At 39.9% G+C, this 14,857-nt stretch overlaps 1 protein-coding gene and 1 long non-coding RNA gene across 2 annotated transcripts in view; one reads left to right on the forward strand and one right to left on the reverse strand.

Moving 5' to 3' along the window:
• BCAS3 (BCAS3 microtubule associated cell migration factor) overlaps window positions 1–14,857 on the forward strand; it is a 598,439-nt gene that overhangs the window by 455,165 nt on the left and 128,417 nt on the right. The gene's annotated exons all lie outside the window — the stretch shown is intronic.
• LOC120866429 lies at window positions 508–11,061 on the reverse strand. The gene is made up of 3 exons (XR_005721657.1): window positions 10,840–11,061; window positions 10,632–10,738; window positions 508–585 (listed from the first exon to the last, which is right to left on the reverse strand). It is a non-coding gene; the product is annotated as an uncharacterized LOC120866429 (long non-coding RNA).

The raw sequence follows: 14,857 nt of genomic DNA on the forward strand, positions 1-14,857 counted from the left end.
CCATGCTGAGTGTTAAGGCATCTTATTTTCAAAAGAAGTAAGGAGGTTAGGGTTTTAAAATATTCCAGAAAGTTAGTGACTATGAGTTATTCATGCACAGCATGCTTAGTTTCCCAGATAGCTTGGAAACAATTAATTTTGGATAAGCATGTAGGTTTTATGTAACTAGAGCTATTGGTGGTAATGTTTCATGACTAATGCATTTTGGCAAAAAAAAAAAAGAGTAGGGGGCTAATTCCCTTCAAAAACACTATCTGGCATGGTAAGGAGGGGTTGTTTTCAGATTCAAACAGAGAAACAAAGACTCTTGTGGGAATCTTTGTTGCGCTTATGGCACTTGGACAGACCCTTGAAGATAACCAGTTTCATGGCCCATGTGCTAGTTCTGCCCTGAAAATCTTGTTTGTGGTGAAAAACTTTAAAAACCTTAAGTCCCTGAGTTTCATCATGAGGATTCAAGACCCAATTTTCTCTTTCTTAAAAGGAAAAAAAGAACCAAAATGGTGGGAAATGCTTTGTAAGTCCTGTTTTATTCTCAGTTGTTGTCTCTCTTCTCCATTGCTGCTTTGTTGACATCTTCAGCCCCTGTGAATAAGCATGTTGGAAAAAAATTATTATTATCATTATTAAAATAACTATTTCCTTTATCATCATTTAGAGTCATCTATCTCTTTAGCAGACCACAGCAGCTAACCCAAGCTAGCATTGTAAGATATAAAATAATGTTGCTTGCATCAGTTGGGAATTTCATGGAATTTGCTTCTATTTGACTATATTTCCAGATAGAACCGTGAGCCTTACTAAGTGTTTGTTTTAGGCCTCCAAGAAGTCATTCCTTTGCAATGATCTGTAGCCAGACTGCTCTCCCTTGGGACTAACCTGTATGACTAATTTGAGTAGGAGTGTGATAAACTTAGTCACCACTTAAAAAGAGGCTAAAAATACTTCCTTTTTATTGTGGTTTTTTGTTTTTTTTTTGGGTTTTTTTTTTTGCCTCCATATTGTCTAGCAAAACAGGGATAATCAGAAGGAGGTGATGAAGATTAGAGCTGATTGGGAAGGTTCTGAAAGCCCAAGAAGCATTTCAGAAGCTTCACACCTTTAAACCCCAAGGGAGAAGCTTTGACCCCTAGCTTTTACGGGTTTTGTTGTAAAACCTGAGCTGCCGAGAATACTATGTAGCTAATGGCTTTAGCAGAAGTGATTTTGCAACTAAAGATGGCCATCCCCCAGATTTGTCTTACTTCATTGTCCGGATCTAAAAATGATTGTTGATTCGACTTACAGTGCCAGTTAAATATTGCTAAAAAGTATTTCTTTTGAGGTTGCAGCCTTGTGATCCAAGCATAGTGAATGGAGGGAGGGCTTCCTTAAAAGGTATATTGGAGATGGAGTATATATACTGAGCTGGGGGCTGCAGAGGGGTTCTTATCTTAACCCTGTTCTCCACTCACTGGGCACCTTGGACACAACTTTACTGTCCCCTGTTTCTTTAAGATGAAAGATTGGACCGGCTCTTTGGTTTTTAAACCTTCCTCTTATACCCTCCTCCTCAACAGCAGAGCCTTTTTCTTTTTTCTAGTGAAATTTTTTAACAGCAGAGCCTTTTATTTTCAAGTGAAATCTTTTCAGGACCCCTATACAGAAAACAGATCCAAGTGGAGATATTTTGTTCATGGAGTATACATGGAAAGTCCTTCTCTGGCCTCACTCTGGCCCCGAGACAGTTCTACTTCAATTTTTCTTTAAGCGCTCTTTGGCCTATGACATTCTAAAATTCTAATTAATGTGAACTGAGCATTATTAATAACAGTGGGGTGTGTGTGTTTTTTCACACAATACCCACAGCAGGGAGGAAAAACATGGTCTTAAATTTCAGCATGATTTAAGTGAGTAAAAGATGTAATTCATGGATGTTAAAGATGAGTACAGTCTACCATGCAACTGTTAGAAGTTGTGGGAATTCACAATAGACTTGCTCTTCTTTGCCCTGGAATGCTTGGAGCAAGAATACAGAGTAGTAGATACATGACAGGCTTCCCAGATGACTCAGGGGTAAAAGAGTCCACCTGCCAATGCAGGAGACACGGGTTTGATCCCTGGGTCAGGAGGATCCCCTGGAGAAGGAAACAGCAATGCACTCCAGTGTTCTTGTCTGGAGAATCCCATGGACAGAGGAGCTTGGCAGGCTACAGTCCATGAGGGGGGTCACAAAAAAATTGAATATGACTTAGTGACTCAACAACAACAGCAGATACAACAACAGATTTGTGATAACCCTTCAAGCATTAGACGCCACTTCCTGTCATTTTCCGCTGCATCCTAGTGCGCAGCCTCCTCTGTTTCCTCTTCTCCTCTCTCGAATGCTAGATCACTGCGTAGTTTAGAATTTTGGCCCCAGAAGGAGCTTTTCTTGTTTCCTTGTGTGTGTGTGTCTCTGTCTCTGGAGCAGGTCTGAAGTACTCTGATTTCTGCCTGTCATCTCAACTAAGGCCTTGAAGATTCAAGACCAAACTGCTGTATAGAATTAAATTGTGAGCCTTCCAGGGAAGATTTCAGAAAGCGTTCCTTTGCTGTTGTTAATTGTAAACTAAACAGATCTCCCTCCCAGGGATCAGAGTTTCCTTCTCCTTTGGTGGCCTTCCCTCTAGCAATGTAGGAGCTGCGAGGACCAGATTTACACCTACAGTTCCAGACTAGCTGAGTGCTCCAACATAAGTTTCCCAGTTTACAGCATTTCACCCACCCATGTACCAATCATTCCAGCCTTTTCTGAGCCATGGTCTTTCCCTGCCAGCAGTTTTCCCACTGATTGGTAGAACTATACCCTCGAGTCAGGATTTTTTCCCCCAAATTCTCATAGCAAATACCATCTGGCATTTTCTATCAGCCAGCCTCTGTCCTAAGCACTGTAAATGCATCAGCGCACTTGGGCTCTTTGAGAATGGCCAGACCAAGGCCCAAGTGACAGGACAGGTACAGAGTTTCCAGAATCTTTCTTGGCTTGTTAGAGCCAAATGACTTGCAGACAGGCGGGGTAGGCAGGTCCCAAGTAAGTGTCCTTCGATTAAAATGTGCAACTTGGAGAATTTGGATTTTTTTTTTTTAACAAACAAATGAGTCACTTGAGTTACTTAAGTATGAAATGATTGTTTGGCAGGTGAAATTATTATTAATATATTATGTTAAAAATGATTAACAAGGGCTTAATTTCATTCCAAACAGATTGTGTCAAGGCGACTAGGCGCTGCAGAAGTACAGTGAAATATGAGCTTCTTGAGCCTTGAGTAGAGAGGCTGAGCAAGAGAGACCCCAGTTAGTCCTACCCTTTTCTAAACAGCCACAGCCATGAAACTTTCTTGACCTTTTCACCTTTCAACTTTGGTTGAACTTGAAAAGAAGACTTTTGAATTATTAAAAAAAAAAAGAGAGAGAGAAAAGAGAGAAGAAAAAAGAAAGGCAGGAGTGGAGGGGGTGGGGAAGGTTGGAGGAGGAAGGTTGGGGGAGGCCGTAAAAGAGATGTGGAGACTGGGAGAAAAGGGCTGATTATATGTTAGCGTAACAGTAATACTAGGAAAATAATCCTCCTCTTGTGTATGAGTTTCTGCTACTGGGAGCCACAGGGTAATCAGCTCACATGACATACCCAGAGGCTAATGCTAGCCTGGGCTGTTTTTGAACATATTCAAACAAAGACTGATTATCCAAACAAGAATTTGGGCTGCAGCAGTCGGACCAGTTAAATTATAGTTAGTAAAACTTGGCGCCTTCCGAGCCTGGAATGTTACAATTGCAGCTGGATCTTCGTTTGTCAGGCATTCTCACTAAACAATAAAAACCAGAGATTTTTATCTCCCCGGGACTCAGTTTAACTCCTTGAAGGCAAAGAGCAAAGTGCCAGCGTTCACAGCTTAGGCTCCTGGCATCATGAATCTCCTATCCTGCCAGAGTTAAGGAGGCAGCAGCATTTTCATGGGGTTCTGGAGGAAAGTGGGAGGGTGAAGACAAGCTGCTCCTTTCCTTAGATCTAGCAGAGAGAGAGAATCGTTGTTACTCCTTTATTCCTCTAATCAACATTTATTAAGTGCTACTGTATGTAAGTATCTAAGCCTTGTGCTAGCTGCTCTGTTTATATACAACTGGCTATAATAGATGGCATAAAATAGTTGTCAGAAGGTAGCAAGATATTATGAGTAATTTAGTGAAGAGGAATGGGAAAATAAAAAAGGCTGTTTGAAGAAGGTATTATTTGAATGGTAGGCTTGAAACTTTGAAAGTGACTCTAATGGTGATTTTATATGGAGGGAACCACACAGATAAAGGAGTAGATACAGGAAAGTTGGATATTGGCTGTGAAGGGAAGTAGCAGAAGCAAAGGCTGAAAAAAGTTGATTGAGGCTAAAAGTAGATTGGGAAGGTCAGGCCCATGAGTGTGGCCTTTAAAAGTTATCTTTTGTTTTTACCTGTCTTTAATAATTTGCTGTTCAATTGCTAAGTCAGGTCCTGCTCTTTGCGACCCTGTGGACTGTAGCATATCAGGCTTCCCTGAGTTAATGTATATTGAAAGTTTACCTTTTTTTGGATGTTGAGTGCTCATAATAATTTTCTGAGGAAACTGCAATTCAGAGAAACTAGTAACTTTCCCAAGATCACACAGCCCATAAGTAGCAGAGTCAAGGTCAAATGCAGATGGATTATAAACCCCCACCGCCACCTCTTAAGTTCTTTTCTATCCCACTGTCTATGCCTTTTAAGTCTGCTGAGTTTATGATCACAGTGCAGAATGGATCAGGCGTGCTTTTATATGGAGGCAAGAACAGATTATCACAATTCTGGAGTTAGATGGTTCTAGTGAAAAGAGTCGCTTTATGTGGATGATCCTTATATCAGAAGTCAGTATACAGTTACCATAATCATCACTCTAAGCTGGTTTAAGCGTATGGGTTGCAATTCCAAGTTCATGTGAAATGGAGTGTTTTTTCTTGACCAATCCCATCATAACGAGACAATCTGCTCTCCTAGTTGTGTCTAACAGTGATTTTACAGTCGTACTGGGCTGACTTTGGCAGTCAAGGTCCTATGCGTTTATGATGTTACCTTTTCTAAGAAACATCTTTTAATCCCATGAATATATGGCTCCCTCTTCCCTGCCTCCACAGGGCATCTTCCCGTGTTCTTATCCTCTGCTGACCCTGCCACTGTCTTGTTTTCTTTCCTGTCCTCTTTGATATACTCTGTTATTGTAAGCCAGGCTTGTGGCTTCTGGGAGAGGTGATTGGCAGGGTCAGTCAGACATAAGCGCTGAAACGTGTGTCCCAGAGGTGGAAGCCAGATTTCCTCTCCGCGCCCTGAGGCCAACTCCTGTGATGGCTTCGCAGTTAGAAATAGCAAAAATCGAAATGGATATTGCAGATAGTCCAGACGAGCAAATAAGAAATCCAAATGCTTGGATACTTCAGATTTTTAAATTTACTTGTAGATGTTTTTAACAGTGGAAGCAATATAACCTATTTTTGAGTCAATTTTTTTCTACATACAGAATAGGCTTACTTTTCTTAGGAAAAGATCAGGTGCTGATTTAGTGAGTTTATTTTTGAGATGCAAAAGCAAAAGTGAATGAAATGGGTTACCCTCTTTTAGATAATGGGAGTTGATTGGCACCAACATCCTTATTTAGCTTGGGTTAAAAGTGAATTTGGAGAGGAGATACTAGCTTGAATAGAATTATCCTCGAGGATAGTTTATATACCCAGGAGGAAAGCCTAGATTTGAAATATTGACAGATTTGGAGGGTGATTATTCATTTGCTTTATTTTTGTTATTTAATTCAGTTTGCAAAGCCTCTAGTAGATAGCTCTGAAACCTGTGAGAAAACTATTGAAATTCCAGAGATAAGCTTTCTATAACTTATGATGCTTCTGGAAATTTGGGTGGCCTAGTGATGAACAATTCTTCCTTTCTGATGTTAATCATTTGCATTTTTATCAGTGGCTCTAAAACTAATATAAAAAGAGAACTTCGTTCACTTTGGGCAGTCATGTTTCAGGAGTAGCAGAGGATAGCATGCTGCAGCTAAGATCTAGATCATGGTTCAAGTATTAAACTTGGCTTTCGGAGATTAGGTTTTCCCTACTTAAAATTAAGAACTTAAAGATTTTAATCAAGATAATCTTAAAATGTCTTAAGGTGCAACTTATTTGGGAGGTGATACTACTTGGAATAGTAAAGACCAGAGGAAAAATTGTGAGTTAATGTTTACTCTTTTATTGCTATTTTAATCAAATGGCCTTACAACTTGACCTTTTCAATGTGAATATTTTTTTTTAAGAACACTCAGGTATGTGAAGTCATAGCTATTGTGTTGAAAGTTCACAGGCCTAAAAGTCTTATACTTAAGTTTTAAACATGTATATGATAAAAATATTTTGATTGGGATTTTCCATTAGGACAGTTACATTCTCCTTGTGACCTACGTTTTGATGTGGCTATTTGGATGTTTGGAAACTGTAAGTAACCGTATTACCTCAAATAATAATAATAGTAGGAGTAGTAGTAGTAATAGCAAAAAGAATCATTTATTGAATGCCTACTCTGTGATAGACACTGTGTATATATATTTTCTTACCCTCACAACTGTCCTGCCAGGTAGAATAGTATTTTTAAGAGAACCGTGTCTAAGAAAAGATAAGTGATTGAGACAGGCCTTGAACCCAGGTTTCTCTGACCCCCAAAGTCCATATTCTTTCCACTACATCATGATGTTAAAAAAGGACCGAATTGCAGCTGATGCTCATTTAAAACTTGTTTTAGTACACATCCCCTAAGAAGTTCAAGCCCGATCTTATCTCATTCAGTCAACCACAGTCATTTACCTGTCTCAGGAGCCCTGGGACTAAATTTAAAATTAAACTCAAACTGAAGAGCATCTTAACTAAAACCTTCCTCTGAAAGAAGCATTCTTGAAAGGTACCAAGGGTTGTTGTTCTTAAGATGGTTTTGACGAATCCAAGGGCAAAAATAGGCTAGCCATTTGATTAGATTTCAATATGCCACTCTTACTTGGGAATTTTCCTGTATTTGGGCAGGAGAGGCTTCTTGCCATGGGAAACCATCAGCTCCCTCCCCCGCAACTCCCACTCTCTGTTTCTTGCCCTCGGAAGAAGTCAGCACGAAATTGCAGTCCTTTCTTTGGGGGCCTCTCAGTACAACAGACGCACTGGATTGGTGGATTTGACCTTGGAGGTTTGACTATTTGGAAATGATTCCAGAAGTCAATGAGGAATTTGCTGTTGCTACTGATTTACAGGTTATGTGTAGAAGCTAGTGGCAGAAGCAGCCTGTTTGACCACTCTGTGCCTGCACTGCCCTTTGCTCTGCTGTTCTCTGCTTGTCTTGTATCAAGATTTACTGCACACACACACACTAGCAACAACAACTTAGCCATCTCTTTAAGCTAATAACAGAAGAGAAAGTAAATAAGCCTAATAAAACAATAGTTTCAAGGTAAAAACAGCTTAAGCATTATACTTTTCCTTCTACTAATAGTAAACATATAGGGTTTAAAAAAGGTTTTTTGAATAAATGCTTTATTTGGTAGGAAATCTAAGAGCCTTCGTGATAATGCAGTGAGATTCAGTGTATGTGTGTGTTTTAATTAAAGGAGAATGCTTTCCCAGTGACAAGTAAATCTAGAACCAGAATGGTTCTCCTTATTCAAGATTAAGAAGCCAAGAACATGAAGAAGACAGTATAAATATCAGAATTTGACCTAAGAGACTCTTAGATATGTCCTGAGTAGCCCTGAGTTGCTGTACCTGTTAATACATAAAGATGTTTAAAGTGGTATTTAAACTTTCATGTCTTTTTGCAATCAGTCCATATTTGGTTAATGTTGCCAAACCCAAGCCCCCCTCCCTTTGTATTTTTTATGCTTTAGCCATGATAAGAATTTTCTCACTGACTTGCCCATCATGCTTAGACCCTTCCTCCAATTAGAAAGCCATAACTGGGAACTTGCCTGGCAATCCAGTGGTTAAACTTCAAGCTTCCACTGCAGGGGGTGTGGGTTCTGTCCCTGGTCAGGGAACTAAGATCTCACCTGCCTCATTGTGTGGCCAAAAAGTAAAACAAACAAACAAAAAGTTGGCTGATGTGTATGTTAAGAAAGAGAAAGAAATCACTGAACACAAGTCATAGCAAAGAGCAATGGCAGAACCTGTACTTAAAGTCTCATGAGATGAAAACAGCCTGGAATTCAGAAAACTAAAGGAAAAATTTACCTTCAGAACTTCGCTTCTGCCAGTCACCCTGCTCTTTTAGAGGTTTATCCCACTTTTTCTGAGCTAATGTTGATGAGAAGGAATAGTTTCGATCACAGTTCTCCAAAGATTATTGCATCTCTCTCTGTCTTTACAAACTAATCCCTAATCCCAGTTTCTTCCAGACAGTTTGAAAACTTTATTTATAATCTCATATAATGGGGTGCATACTATCTCATCATTGGATGTATCAGGATTTATTTTTGCCAATTCTTTAGAAGGTAGTGTCTTTAGAAGACAAATCAGTTTTCAGCAGGTTAAAAAAAAAAACCTAAGGACAGTCCATTCAGTTTATAAAAGTAACATCAGCAAAGGCATCAGTTTAAAAACAGGGTGACTAGAAGTTAGCAAAATATGTGTCATAAAAGAATAAATAGGTAAAATTCAGATGATTATTTTCATTTAGTATTAAAATTGCCTGATGCTCACAGACTTCTTTGACTACATTTTGCAAAACAGGACATACAGGGACACCATGGTGTTTTTAAGACTTAACTGAAACTCCATTGTATTTGTGGTTTCACTACTTGTCTTCCTAAATGAGGTATATTGGACTGTAATTTTAGACAATATTTAAGCAAATATTATTGATAAATCAATAAAATCACTCATTTTAAAAAATGATACTATGGATATCAATCAGTTTTTCTCTGATTTTACTGATTAAAATGTTATATGTCCAAATCAAAGTTAGAGAAGTCCTCTGACTACTACTCTGTTGGTTAAGACCATAGACTAATGTTAGAACTATGAGATGTTGGGCTACCACAAAAGCCGTTCCTTAGGGAGCACCTAAACTGAGTACTTTTTAAAAATGATAGGGAAAGTCTCATTGAAAGAAAAAAAAAAAAACCAGCAGGAGATTTTTAGGTCCCTCTTATTGCCTAGTTGTGAAGGCTATGAAAGTCATGGGGTCCCTGTTTAGAGTCTAGAAGATCTAGGATCTTCGTGGACTCAAAGTAACATCAAAACTGGAAGCCCTCCTCCTCTGACTTGTCTAAAGCTCTGAGGGTTCAAGTGATCTACACACAATGACTAACAAGGCTGACATTTAGAATCCCAGCCTTCTAACACCCAGCTTTGATGTGCCTTGCATGCCGGCCAGGGGTTCTTTTCCATCCTAGGAGAACCCTGGACCTACCATGACCCTAACCTGATCAGAAGTGGCTTTGTAGAGATGGTCGAGTCAGAAATAGGTCTAAAATTGGTTGAAATTGGTCCCTGAGTCTCTCCCTCCACTCCCAAAACATCTAAGGATGTTCTAGGAGCCCTGGCAGTAAGGGGTACACTTAGGGCATGTGTGTTAGTAGCTCAGTCATGTCCAACTCTTTGCGACCCCATGAACTATAGCCCACCAGACTCCTCTGTCCATGGAATTCTCCAGATAATAATACTGGAGTGGATAGCCATTCCCTTCTCCAGGGGAATCTTCCCAATCCAGGGATCGAACCCAGGTGCATTGCAGGTGGATTTTTTTTTTTTTTTTTTTAACCATCTGCGCCACCAGGGAAGCCCTGGGGTTGTGTATCCAATAACATTTTGGACATGGTTCACCTTGCATGGCCTCACTGGAGCTTGCATACCTGAACTACACCAGCCGTTGCAGGTTAACTCTCTTGGTTGGCAAGAGCATTTCCTTTTCTTTTTTAAAATGCAAGTCATGCTTTCATTTTAATATAATATCAACCATTCGGCCTTGACATGATTTTAAAATGAATGTGGCTAGTTTCGCCTTTGAGTATGTGTGTGTAGAATAACTTAATTGACAAGCAGTCATGACATTCTCTTTGAGGTTGATGTTATCCCATCATTCGGAGGCCCATTTTGGTTAATTTGTTTTTTTCATATAGTTTCTGGTGGGAAAAATGCGTTGCTCTGGTACTGAAATTAACTTGATTGAAATTTCTTAGACATTGTCATTTTCCAGTGGCTCGAGAGGTTATTTCCCAAGTGTTTAATTTTTTTAAGTATAGTGTATATTAATTTAACTGCTACTTTCTGACATCATTCTGTAGAAAAATTATCAACTGCATGCCTTGAACAGATTTTTATTTACACTCCAAATTCCCACTCTGTGCAGGGTTTATTTAACTTCGAAGGTATCATGTAAATTTGATAAAGATGAGGTTTTTAAAAACGTGTACCGTTTATTGATTTGCTCAATATAATTTTCACATTTTTCTTTATAAAGTATTCTGTAATATATCTGCAAAAGGAAACACTTAAAGACTAATGCAATCTACAGGAACTGTTCAATCAGAAATAATGAGTGGAGAGGTCACTTGTCAAGAGCATATTGTTTGAAATACTTACGTTTAAGGGTTTCCAGTCTTTGAGGTAACCGAAGTCCTTCCATGAAAAACAGGGACTACTTTGGGCTTCTGAATTCTGTACAGCATGTCACGACTTTTGCTCCTGGGCTAAAGATAGAAAGTAAAATAAAATGTTCTTTGTCCATTTAGTTATCCTTGACTCCATGAAATTCTCCAAAGTAATTACTGGTGACCACAATACCACCTACCAGCAAGAACAGCGCTGACCCTGTGCCAGCTGCCTTATTGCTGACCACAGCTGCTCTTGAGTATAGCAGATGTTTCTCCTTTTGCCTTGCCAGTAAAATTTTATTGAGCAGTTTTGCAAATGGAGAGCAGCATACTCTGCCTGAAGAGTAGCCAGAGATATTCACCACCTTGTACAATAAGGTGAGATTTCTCCTCTGGACCAGGAGGCCCCCCACTCCTAGGTTCTGTGCAGCCTACCTCTCAGGCCTCGTAAACTGCAGTCCTCTTGGGTTTGCTTCCCTACCCACCCATGTAATTTTCCCAAAGGAAATAATGTTGGAAGAGCAACCACATTTGTGGTTGCATCTTGCTGCTTTAAAAGGCTGTCACATTAGAACTTTGCTCCTACCCGTTGTGGGTTTGCAAAAAGGAGTTAGGGTACTTTGTCGGGATGTTTTGTTAGGATGCTTTTGTGAATTTTTCCACATCTCTTTGGTTTGGATGTTGACTTGGAAATGTCTTTCGAATTAGCTTCTTTTGGAAAGCTTTCTGCCTTCCTGAGCACTTCTTGAATCCTTGCCCCGTGAAGGCAGCCAAGGGAACTTCTGATCCTTCTTTGTACCTGTTATGGATGACACCCTATTTGAGTCTGAAGTCCTTTAAAGTCCTTTAAAATATTTTAAAGTCCTGTATTTTCCTCTGGATGATTTAATACAATTTTTATCTGTGCTCCTTGTAAAGGAATAGATTTTGGAGTTGAAGCTGACACTCTTAATAAAAAAAAAGGAAATCTAAAGTGCCTTCCCTGTAATGGTTCCAGCCTATTTCTCATGAACTTTCAAAGAAATCAACTCATAAAGATTATGGCAATTGAGGATCCAAGTGTCAGATTGTCATGAATTCCCACAGAGCACTGGGCCTGGGGAGGACAGGTAAGATATAAGATCAGAGGGCAAAGGCTATATGGTGAGAATTTGCCTGCCCTGTGCTTTCTTAGCAGGAAGGAGCACTGACCTGAATCCCTTAGTGTTCATTCTAGGAGTGTGTCATTGTGGGAATTTATCTAGTCTGCTCTGTGGCAAATGACCAATCTGATAGCCTGACTTCAAAGCTCCTAACACATATGATACCAAGTCTTCATTGAATATTCTATGTGGGTCCTTATTAGGATACCTAGGTCAAGTTGAGTGACTACTCTTGGATCTCTCTGTCAAGAAGTATGAAGCACATTTAATGCTTTACACCACTTGGAGTAGTTTTAAAGTAGTCGTATACTCTCAAAAACTGGTAACAAAACTTGATTCTTCTTTGATCTTAAAAAGAAGAGCTTTTGTAGATTCTTTTTGCTACTTTCTCTGCTACTCCTGTAAAAATTTCTTTTTAAAATAAGAACCTTGAAAGCAATATCAGCATTGCTAGACTGGTATTTGGCACAAGACTCGGGCTTTTTTTTTTTTTTTTTTTTTTGATGTTCCCAGAGCAGAGTACTCTTTAAACTAGGATGAGAAAAGTTAATTTTAATCCTCCAAAGGCTTATTTGCTAGCACAAAAGGTCATGAAACACACCCAAAAACTATATTGCTGAGATCTTAAGGAGAGAGACAGATTCCAGTATCCCAACATAGAATTATGTTCCTGGCTGAAGAAACAGTTTGTTTTAGGAGCACCAATTAATACAAAAACAACTGAATGGAAGGACTTTCAACCTGTCTCAAGGAGAACTCGGTTTCACATTGTTTCATCTCAGAAGAGAACTCTTTGGAAGCATTTGTAAAATGGTGGTAGAAGAAGTTATTTCCAAGGATGTTTTTAAGTAGCTGTTCTCTATCTTGTCTTTTTATAATTATTACCCTTTAATCTGTGATCTGTCTGAAGAGAGAAAGGCCTGCCATATCTAGCTGATAGACCCCTGGAATACTAAAATGTGATGACCCAGTTTTTCAAAGCTTTCTTTTGAGCTGATTTCTTAGAGTATTAAAATGTCACCTGCCCCAAGGATTAAGAATCCAGAAATTGAATGAGGCAGGCTTGAAGAGGATCAAAAAATAAGGTCCTGAATAACAGCATCCATTGTAGAACTAAACAGAGCTGTGGAATGGCCTGGCTTTCCCATAAGGAAGGTCGGGTTTGCTTGGTGGGCGTTTTAGGACATTCATGCCCTGGACCCAGCAGATGGCTTTGCCTCCTGGTTGTCAGCGCGCAGCGAGATCTGAGTAGGCCTAGTGGTTTTTTCCCCCTTATCCCATACATGAAGTAAAAGACTATTGAAGCGAGGGTAGGAAAGAAAACTCCAATTTAAAATTTCAGTTGTGATAGATTTATAAACAACTGCTCCTTCAAATTGTGGATTCTGACTGACATATTATGAAAACAGAGCCTGCTAAGCCATTGCAAGAATTCTCAATGTGTTGTGCAAGTTTTGATGGCAAGGGGACTGAGAGAAAGGCTTGTTTTTCATTAAAAGAAAAATTGCTTTAGAAGCCAAGGTTGTAACTGAGCACCACTCTGTACTGTATCAAGCCATAATATCCAGTGAGTCATGAAGACATTAGGGAAACACTGGAGACAGACTAAGAAACATTGGAGTTAATGTTTGAGATAAGAAAGATGACTATCTCTGAAAAGAAACTGAAATTAAAGGGCACAGGCTTCCATTTTCAGATAACTAAAGGGAATTCCTCCTAGTGACGCTTCCTTTACTCAGCAGTGGTCTTCCTGTGGGCAGTGAAGAGCCAGGCAAAGAACTAGAAGCCAGGTTTCTGAGCTCACACAGGCCGCGAGACCTCGGGTAAATAACTTGCCCATCTCGGCTTCAGTTCCCCACCTGAAAATGAGTGATGGACCACATCATCTCTGTGAACTGTCTGGTCCAAGGAGTCTCTTTGAATCTGATTTCTAGGAACGTTACTTTACATTGGGTGATCCTGGGAGGTTTTATCAACTGTGGCTGCCGTTGTGGTCCATCACTGAAGACACTTAATACTTGGACCACTCGGAAGACCCCCTGGCAAATTCTGCAGTTTCCTGCTGACCAGTAATCCGGATGGCCAAATGTCCCCATCCCCCAGCCCTGCTCCAGGAAGCCCTGAGCTGAGAAAGGTCACTTCATTTCCTGTGAGCCTGTGATTCAGGTTTATATCATTGGTCCATGAGCTGGGCGCTGTTCATCCAGCTGGAGGGTGGGACAGTGGACACCTCAGCCCCTTAGACTCTTGTCAAGTGACCTGGTCTTCCTGGGGTTTGTCAGCTGGTGGAGAGGCCAACCCCTCTGTTAATTTCAGGCCTAATTCTAATGAATCTGGGATTCTTTGCTGAAAAACAGACTGGATCTTGGTATGGCCATGACTCTGCCCTTGAAACCTCTGGGCCGCTGACGGATATGTTAGTCTCCTGGGACAAGGCTGTACAGTTGAGAAAGTAGCAAGGGCATCAGATCTCTGTGGGTCATCTGGCCCCCATAAAAAGCAAGAGCAACTGGGAAAAGGCGAGACTGCTTGGTTCCCAGCCCTACTGGATTATTAGGCAAAGCCATCCACTCCATCTTTGTTTATAGAACTCATTTTCAGGAACAAGTGTTTTATAGTGAGGTGGAGGTTGTTAAGAAGCTATTTATAATGGAAGATCTCAAATATGTGAGACCCCTATCAAGCTTGATCTAAGGGAACTTTGCATGGTGGCAGTTCAGGAGAAAAAGGGAGAAAAGGATAAGGGGGGAAAAAACTAATAAAAATAGCTGAGATCACTCAACAGTTATCAAGAAACAGATACTACAGTTTTATAACACTAAGTACTAAAAGTATATGCACTCTTAAAAGGCAATTAAAACGTATGCTCTGAAACTATAAAACATTTTCTTTTCATCTGCAACATAGAGGGCAGATTACAACACATTAATAACGTTTTGTTTAGAGTTCAGTTTCTGATGGTTTCCAAATGTAGTCTGTGTAGATTAACCAGAAGGAGTCCAGTTCCCTTTTTTTAAGAGCGCTTGTAAAGGAAAGCAATGTGGTAAGATTGTTATGAAAAGAGAGTGTATTT

Source organism: Oryx dammah, unplaced genomic scaffold (genome assembly GCF_014754425.2).
Source record: "Oryx dammah isolate SB20612 unplaced genomic scaffold, SCBI_Odam_1.1 HiC_scaffold_8, whole genome shotgun sequence".
NCBI classification, from domain to species: Eukaryota; Metazoa; Chordata; class Mammalia; order Artiodactyla; family Bovidae; genus Oryx; species Oryx dammah.